This window comes from Primulina huaijiensis, chromosome 1 (assembly GCF_012295235.1).
Source record: "Primulina huaijiensis isolate GDHJ02 chromosome 1, ASM1229523v2, whole genome shotgun sequence".
In the NCBI taxonomy this organism is placed as follows: Eukaryota; Viridiplantae; Streptophyta; class Magnoliopsida; order Lamiales; family Gesneriaceae; genus Primulina; species Primulina huaijiensis.
The window spans coordinates 18,576,852-18,585,507 of NC_133306.1; positions in this window are offsets into that span (position 1 = coordinate 18,576,852).

Genomic DNA, 8,656 nt, shown 5'->3' on the forward strand with positions numbered 1-8,656 from the left:
CTTTCCATAGGATGTTTGGTGCAAGGGATTTTGATTCTTTCTTTACATTGTTCCAGCTGGGTGTGCTTCTCCACCAACCTGAAAATCGCTTTGGGGTCCTCCCATGTTTGTATAATAGGATCTTTTTTTCTTGGTTGTGCTCTAGGGATTGGTCAATCCCAGTTGTGTTCATTTTGAGATCTATAACCTTAAGGTTTGTAAAAGACTCTGCAAGGTCTTGAAGATCATTGAGATTGATCATTTTTATGGTTGTCATCACATTATTTTATTTTCTGATGCAGTTTTGATAAGATTGCTCATTTTTTCGCCATCGATTAAAGACTCTTGCACCACTTTGACCTTTTCTTTTTGATGTAATAAGGGTTCTGTGCAAAAGGAGGGTGATAACCTTTGTCTTATGATCCTATTGCTAGAATTGAGTTATTGTTCTAGAGTTTGGATCCTTGTTTGAATATCTTTCAATGATCCATTAATTTCTTCTTGTTTTTGAAGAATGTTTTCTATTTTTTGTGGTACATAATATAGTTGGTTGTCATAATTTTGTACCGTTTTTTGAATTTAACTAAAATCTCATGAGAGTTTAGAGGGATCCGAGAATAATTTTTGGGAATCTATTATTTTGAGTCATAATTTTAACTTGGTAATATGACTTGTTCCTAGTTGCTTCTAATATCTTACCATGACTAGAATTTTGTGTTTTGAATATTCCAAAATATTAGAATAAAACCTGAATATAATTAATCTCAAACATATGTTCGGATTCATGATTTGAAAAATATCTCCTCCTCGACAAGATAAGTTATTTAATAATAATTTTATGTCTTAAGTAAAAAACATAGGTTCTGATATAATTTTCATGACATTTTATAATGTTTTATAATAATAATAATAATAAGACCAGTGTTATTATGGACATTTTGAAAATTGTTTACACCTAAATGACCAAATTGGGCTAATTATTGGAAAGATAAGGGATCAATTTGAGAACAATCAAATTGTAATTTTGTTAAACGTTACACATCAAATTGGATTTTTTTCCCAACAAACTCCAATGCATTGATAAAAGTGGGAGGAAGTTATATCCAAACACTCAAATCAAGTTACACTTTCCAACAAGACGAAGGAGCTAATTGGACCAAACACACATTACAACCTGCACACACTGCTATATAAATCAGGATATATAGTGAGTGTCCTACAACAATTATTAAATACACATCATCACTGCAAGTTAAGAACAACCCCAAAACCAAATCCAAGAACTGGTTAATTCGATCTTAGTACTGAGATAGCATCCAAAAACTTGATCTGATGGTTGTAAAAGAGCCACATATAATTTTTTCGTGTGATGCAATTCATGGTCGTCTCACATGAAAATAATATACGCGACCTTCTTACAATCATTGGATTAAGTGGTAGAGTCAAAATCTCAACTGTTGTAATGGGATGGAAGAGAGCGAGTGATTGTGTCATTTGAGAAAAATTATGCATAAACTTTGAATGTATATGGGGAAATGTCGACCCCTTTTGGTTGGCCATGCAGAATGGACAATTGTGTTTAAATAATCGAGTAGGACAATCAGGTTTCAGCCTTGTGGGCATGGTGGCTTCATTCATCCCCATCTGCCTCCCATTTTATGCATTAATAATTATCATTCAATCTTGAAGAAAAGAAGTGGAAAAGGATTAATTGAGGAAAACAATTGATTTGAAATAAATTCATGAAGAGAAAATGGACACGCAGGTGCTTTCTAAAAGGACTAAGCACACATCTAAAGATTTTTATTTTCTTTATATCTTGTGTTGGGTGCAATAATTGTCCCTGCTTGGTAAAGCGATCGGACCGTAGTGCTTGAGCTATTGCGCGGTTTAAAAGATTTGAGTTGCACCATTACCACTAGCAATAGCTTTTGATAAAACGACAAGCGTTCGGTCTTACGTCTTGGTTGTGAATTATCTAGTAAATTAAGAAAAATGCTATGTACAAATTATGTTGCAATAATTACATGGGAGAGCCATTCCTCTGCCACACAATTCTAAAAAATTATTCTCTCTCCCGATCTAATTATTTTTGTGTTAGACTGTGTTCCATCGGAAGTTAGTTTTATCTTGACTCAAAATCATTAGATGTCTATGAGAGAAACACTTAACATGTGTAGTATAGACTTTTCTATTATCTCTCATCCTTCCTCACCTTGGGTCCGCCCGGTTTGATATAATATTAAAAAGAACTATATTCAGTTTATCCAAAACAATTTCTATTATATTAATAGAATCAAATTTAATTTCTATCTGCATTTGGGATCAAATTTAATATTCATAATGAGTGAATATAACTTTTATTGTTTTGAAAATTTAATTTCTAAAGTATTATTCTTGTGGGAAATTTACAATTTTATTCATATAAATTGGTCTGTTTATTGTTTTAGAATTGTACGTAACTTGTCAATATGTTTGGTTTTTATCCACTAACTTAGAATTTTTTTTATTCTTTTTCACCCAAAACCTCTAAATCTATCAAATATTACTTATTTAGAATTGATATTATCTTAAACGGCTCGTATAACATGAATAAAACCTATATCATAGATATAAAAATCTATCTAAAAAATAACAACAGGAAACATTAAGTTTTTTTCTTCTATTTTGAAATATTGGGTGTCTTTTTTTATTTTTCTCATTTGTTTTTGTTTAGATTTATTTTGATGTGTGTAACATGAGTTTATTCTCTCTACAAAAGCTACGAAGAAGAGCATAAATGCGATATAAACAATATTCGATGAAGTTAGTTATTTTTTGCCAACAAAAATGTCAAAAAAATCCAAGTTACTGAATTAAAAAAATATATTGACAAGTTATGTTACTAAAAACAAAATTGGTCAAGCTATAAGAATAAATTTGCAATTTTTCCTATTATTGTTGAGTTTAAGAGAAGTATTAAGGAGTATTTTTGTAAGTGATATTATTCTAATATATAAATATTATCGCATTTGGCATGTGATGCTGGTCTCAGGTGAGGTATCTGGAGATATAAATATAAAAATAAAGAATAAAATTGGACACCGAGATTTACGTGGAAAAATCCTAAAAATTATTATTATTAAAAACCACTGGCAAGATGAAAAAAATTACAGTATAATATTTTATGGTGTATAACCCTACTCACTATATTTCTAAAGAGAAAACACACACTCTTAATGCAAGAGAACAAAAAACCTCACTAATATTATAGAACTAAGCTCTCAAATAACAATGTATCGAGTTAAGAGAAGAACTTGAGAATGAAATGATTTGAACGAGGGGAGATGAGCTCTATTTATAGAGCTCTCTCAATGCGTATTGTGGCTGTCATAATTATGGCAGCCACAAACCACCATCCATCGACCACAATTCACCTCATTAATTGTCGAAATTTCTCCCACTTGGATTGAGAATCAAACAAATCTCCAGACATCCTTTTAATCTTGTATGTTCGGAAATTATAAGTTTCGAAGTTTGACAAACCAACCAATAACCGAACTGAAGATCATCACTGAATAATAACTGAACTGAAAGCACAAAACTAGTCTTAGAACTAAAGAAGACTTATCGGACTGAAACAAGATTAAGCAGAACTGAAGTTAATAAAGTAAAGTTCTCAAAACCTTTAATAAATCTCAAAACTGATGAACATAAAAGATTCGGAGATTGAACCGAACATGATATTTCTAGAACTGGTATATCGATGCTCGAACTAAAGTTAACAGAGCTTTTATAACTGAAAGGACATCAGTTAGAACTGATTACCAAATAAAGACCAGCTTAACCGATCAGTCGACCAGTTTTGATTCTTGATCAGTTGGCTACATCATCAGTTGCAGTTTGAATTACAGCAGACAAACTGACATTCCCTACCTGAGTAAATCAATCGGCGCACCACAGTCGGATACCTCGTACTATTGTTAGAAGAATATCTACATGAACAAAAAGACGACCCAACAGATACTACTATTAAATGCATTCAATGTTCCCGTTGGAATCGAAGACTATAAATAGATAAGAAGTTCGATTGTGGACAAGAGACGCTTTCACGAGAATATCAGTTACACAACTATTCAAGAACACTCAGTTATCAAGTCAGTTGCGATTATTTCTAAAGTTTATATCCAGTTTGCAAATCGCAAATTCAAGCTCACATTTCATAGATTTATTTGTAGCAATCATGAAACTATTTGAGCAATTCAGATATTAACTGATAAGCTTAAAAGAAGCTAAAAATTTCAGTTTGGCAGTGTTTAAGTTCAACTTGAAGTTGGTTATTACATTTTATTGTATTAATCAAAGTCTTTTAGTAGCGCATTTAAGATTTCTAGAAAGGCGGCGGTCAAAACTCCTACCAAGGGGTGAATGGACCATTCCAAGTAATGGAGAAGATCAACGATAATGCATACCGATTGGATTTACAAGGTGATTATAATGTAAGTTCGACATTTAATGTTAGTGATAGGTCATTGTTTGATGTAGGTGATGAACAAGATTTGAGGACAAATCCATTTCAATAAGGGGAGGATGATGCGGTCGTGGATGGTCAATCGCCTAAGAAAGCATGTGATCCATTAGAATTACAAAAATGACCCATAAAGAGTGGACAAATCAAGAAGTTTAAGGAATTCATTCAAAGACTCATGGTGAGCTACCAAGAAATATCTTTTAATGTATCATCAAAGCTCAAAAGGCTCAAAGAGCATTGCAATCAAGTTGTAGGTCATTATAATATAATTCAAGTGTTCAAGGACAAATAAGAAAGCATTCATCCACGCTGCAACACCCAAGAACAGTGCGCCAAAGCACCCCAACGCCCTGTGAACATGCAATGCTCCCCAGCGCACAGACAGGTATTCTCCAGGGCCCCATCCTGCGCGCCCCAACACGCCGTGCTCGGCGAGAAGTGTAGAAATTCAATATTTTGTACAAACTAATTAAGGAAAGCCCTAGTTTCCTTTTTTTAATTGATTTGTTACCTTGTTTTTATATGAAAACACATTGTATGACCATTATTATTATATTTTGACAATTATTGATAAATTTTGTGAGTTTTCCATCCAAAAACCAAAAAGCTTTTGCTTTGTTCCTTCAGGAATGAAACTTATCAAATATTCAATCTTTGCAGCATTTGTCAGTCCTTCTTCACGCGGATTCTCAAAAACGAGTTATTCAAAGGTTTTTTTGAATCCGGTTCTTATTTGTCGTGTTATTTGTTACCAAACTTTATTGTTTAAACTTTATAGTTTAAGGGTGATTTGACCAAATTACTTGTTTCAAACATCATAACAAAACATACTAAATCCTTTTTTTGTTTATTGAATTGACGACGTAATTACATTCAAATTGTGTTTGCTTTTCATGTGTAAAAGGATTCATATCAACCCCAGACAACATGGAGGCTCTCTGTACTAACATGCATTTTGGCTCTTTTACTGTCTCCACGAGAGACATCAAGTGCGAGGTTGCGTGTAGTTTTGAAATAAGTCGGATTCAATGCATTGTAGTTGGGGATTCATCGTTTTCCTACAAAAGAAGATATCATATATGATATGATGAGTTAATGGTACAAGGAATATCTGGTCAGAATAAGACGTGTGCATTTTGGAAAGGTATTTTCTCACTTATCATGTCACTATTATTACTCAAAGATATATCACATCGTTATTGAATTCATATGCAACTCATGATATACCAATGATTGCAGATTCGATCGTGATATATGAGTTGAAGAGACCAAATTGTACGTTAACCATACGTAAGGTTCTTCCAGGCACTATCAATGATACATAGGGAATCATCAAGAGATGCTACTAGATGCTTTTACCATGATTCGATAAGTGCAATCAGACCTGAGTTTTGATGTTATTAATCAAGAGGTTGAAGAAAAGAATAAGATTAATTATGGTAATCCCGAATAAGAACAAATGTTGTTTTAAAATCAAATGAAGTTTTGAACCCATGACTTACTGTATCCATAAACTATTGAAGGTCACACAAATACTGGATTTTTTTTCCCGTTGATATAGTCAAGTTCAAGAAGTTGGATTTGGTGACAGTAGTTTGATGAAAATCAAACAAATTTCTTATGAAAGAATTTTTAAGTTGATTTCATATATTGAAACTGTGGAAGTTAGCTTAACTGTTAATTAAGTCAGTAGAGTAGAATTACATATTTTAGTGAATGTGTACACAAGTTTTGTTCCACGAATTTTGTCAACCAAAATTTGACAACACAAAAACATTCTCCTTTCTCCCTCAAAAAAGATTTTGGCCACCCCAACTTGGAAAAAACCCACGGTCGATCATCTTTCCTCGACAGCACCGCCGTGCCGCCACCCCGACGCTACCACACCGCTAGGGATGTTTAAAATTCATGCAATCTAAATCTCGAAGCAAATTTCGTGTTGATTTCTAGTGTAATCTATACGAGAAATAAAGCATCTGATCGTAGACCTGATTATGGAGATTGAAGAAGGTGGTTGATTCCAGTATATCGTTTGTAGAGATTTACAAGAATGATTAACTCCACTAATTTCAGATTGATTTGTTATCCATCGTTCTTAAATGCAAAGGTAAATAAAATATAAGCGTTCTATAAATGATTTTTAATCCTCATAGGTGAAAGGATTTTTTAACATAAAAGTAAAAAAATACTAAGATTGTGTGTATTAGATTTAGGTATTATGTGCAGGTGTTGTCATGTCTATTTACAACATGCAATGGAATATATTAATTAAATACACAAATGAAATTTAATGAATAAAATAAGATAGAATAAATCATGCACAAGTATTTATACTTGTGTGGTGTTTAAGAGAAAAACGATTCAGTGGAAAACTTATCAGTTTACAAAAATCAAATAGTGAACAAATAAAAGCTAACTCCCTTAACAAGTGAGGGACCAAAATACATCTAAACATATATTTCAAATAGTATAATCAAAACTACGGATGAAAAAACGTGAAGCAGAAGTTCTTGAATAAACGACACACTAATCAAAATAATGATTAGATGTTGTGATTCATTGGTTCTCAACACTTCAATATGTCTTGGTTTGAGCTCTTTATTAATTCATTGACTCAATTCTTTGCTCTTCTTGCAGTATCTCACTGCTCCCGTTGAACTCCAAAAGCCCACAAACGCATAGCAGCAACGATCTCTTAAGATTTCTTTTGCCCTAGATTTAATTCCTAGTCCTCTCCAAATATGAAAATTAGAATTTCATTAGGAAATAACTCTTTTGAATAATAATATAATATCTATAGATCTTATCATAAATATCAATATTCTAGAAAAATTTTTCATAGATATGAATATTATAGAAAATCAAATTACTCTAAAAATAAAAAACTTCATATATTAATATCACATTATTATTAACAAGAAAAAAATTAATTTAGGCTTTTAAACTTTTAAAAAATAGAACATTTTGAAATTCCGCTGAGTTTTCTTCTCTTAATTTTAATTATCTTCGAAATTTTAATAAAATTTTTGGCGATTATATGAACATTTCTTGAATTAACATTTATGTTGTCATTTGGGAAAAAAAATAAAAATTATCGTTGAACTTTATCCTTAACATGTCAAAAATTTCTAGACAAGTACTATTTAAATGATTATTTAGATGTTTTAACCATTATTATTTGGTTACATAATAAATAATTTGAACATTATGTATTATTTGTCTTTTATATTTATACTCATATATGGGCGGATCTAAGCTCATTTCAAAATTAGCCCTAGTTCTTTAAGTTTTATACCTCATTGTTGATCATGAACTCGGATACTGAGCCCAACCTAACAATAAGAAGTCCGAACCCATATGTGCATTAGGGAATGTGAAAACATTCTCGTTAATAAATAAGATGTCTCGATAAATACTGGATTCGATCAAATCTCATAGAGATAAGACAAGAGTCATAACCACCATTAAGAGTCCTAGTCTCAATAGTTGAGGAGTCCTATTGTCCGACATTTCCTATCTCAGGTAAGAATCCTACTCCAACAAGGTAATTAAAATATCATGCTTCTATAAATATCATGTATTGGTCACAGTTTTAATGCACACGTTCTCTTGCTCACTTAGCATTACTATATATCTCTCTCTTAATTTTGCTAGCATCGGTGATGTCACACCATAAAACTCTCTCTATGGCGTTCCCTGACCCTATTTCTGTTTGTGCAGAACTCCGAGCCTCGATCTGATCCACTCAATTGCGAAGATTTGAAGACTCAATCTTCAAGTTGAACTGAAGGTAAATTTTTTTATATCATCAATTATATTCCAGTTTTTTAAGTTTTTTTTGAAAACATTCATTAATTAAAAACAAAGAAAATGAATTCGCATTATTATTCGAACGCCAAAAAATTCAGAAGTATGGCCTGAGCTCTATAAAAAAAATTCAGTTCGATGGCTATTTTATCGAATCCAATTTAATCAGTTTTTCAAATCAGAGAAATTTAGAGAAAATATTTGAGAATTCTCTAAGAGAGTAAAATTATTGTTCTAGATGTCAAATTATATTAAATAGATAAAATTATTTAAAAAAGTAAATTTTTTTGTCAGAGTATGGCATAATAACATAATATTTGTTTATTTCTCTTTTCTTCTTCTTTTTTAAAAAAAAAAAAA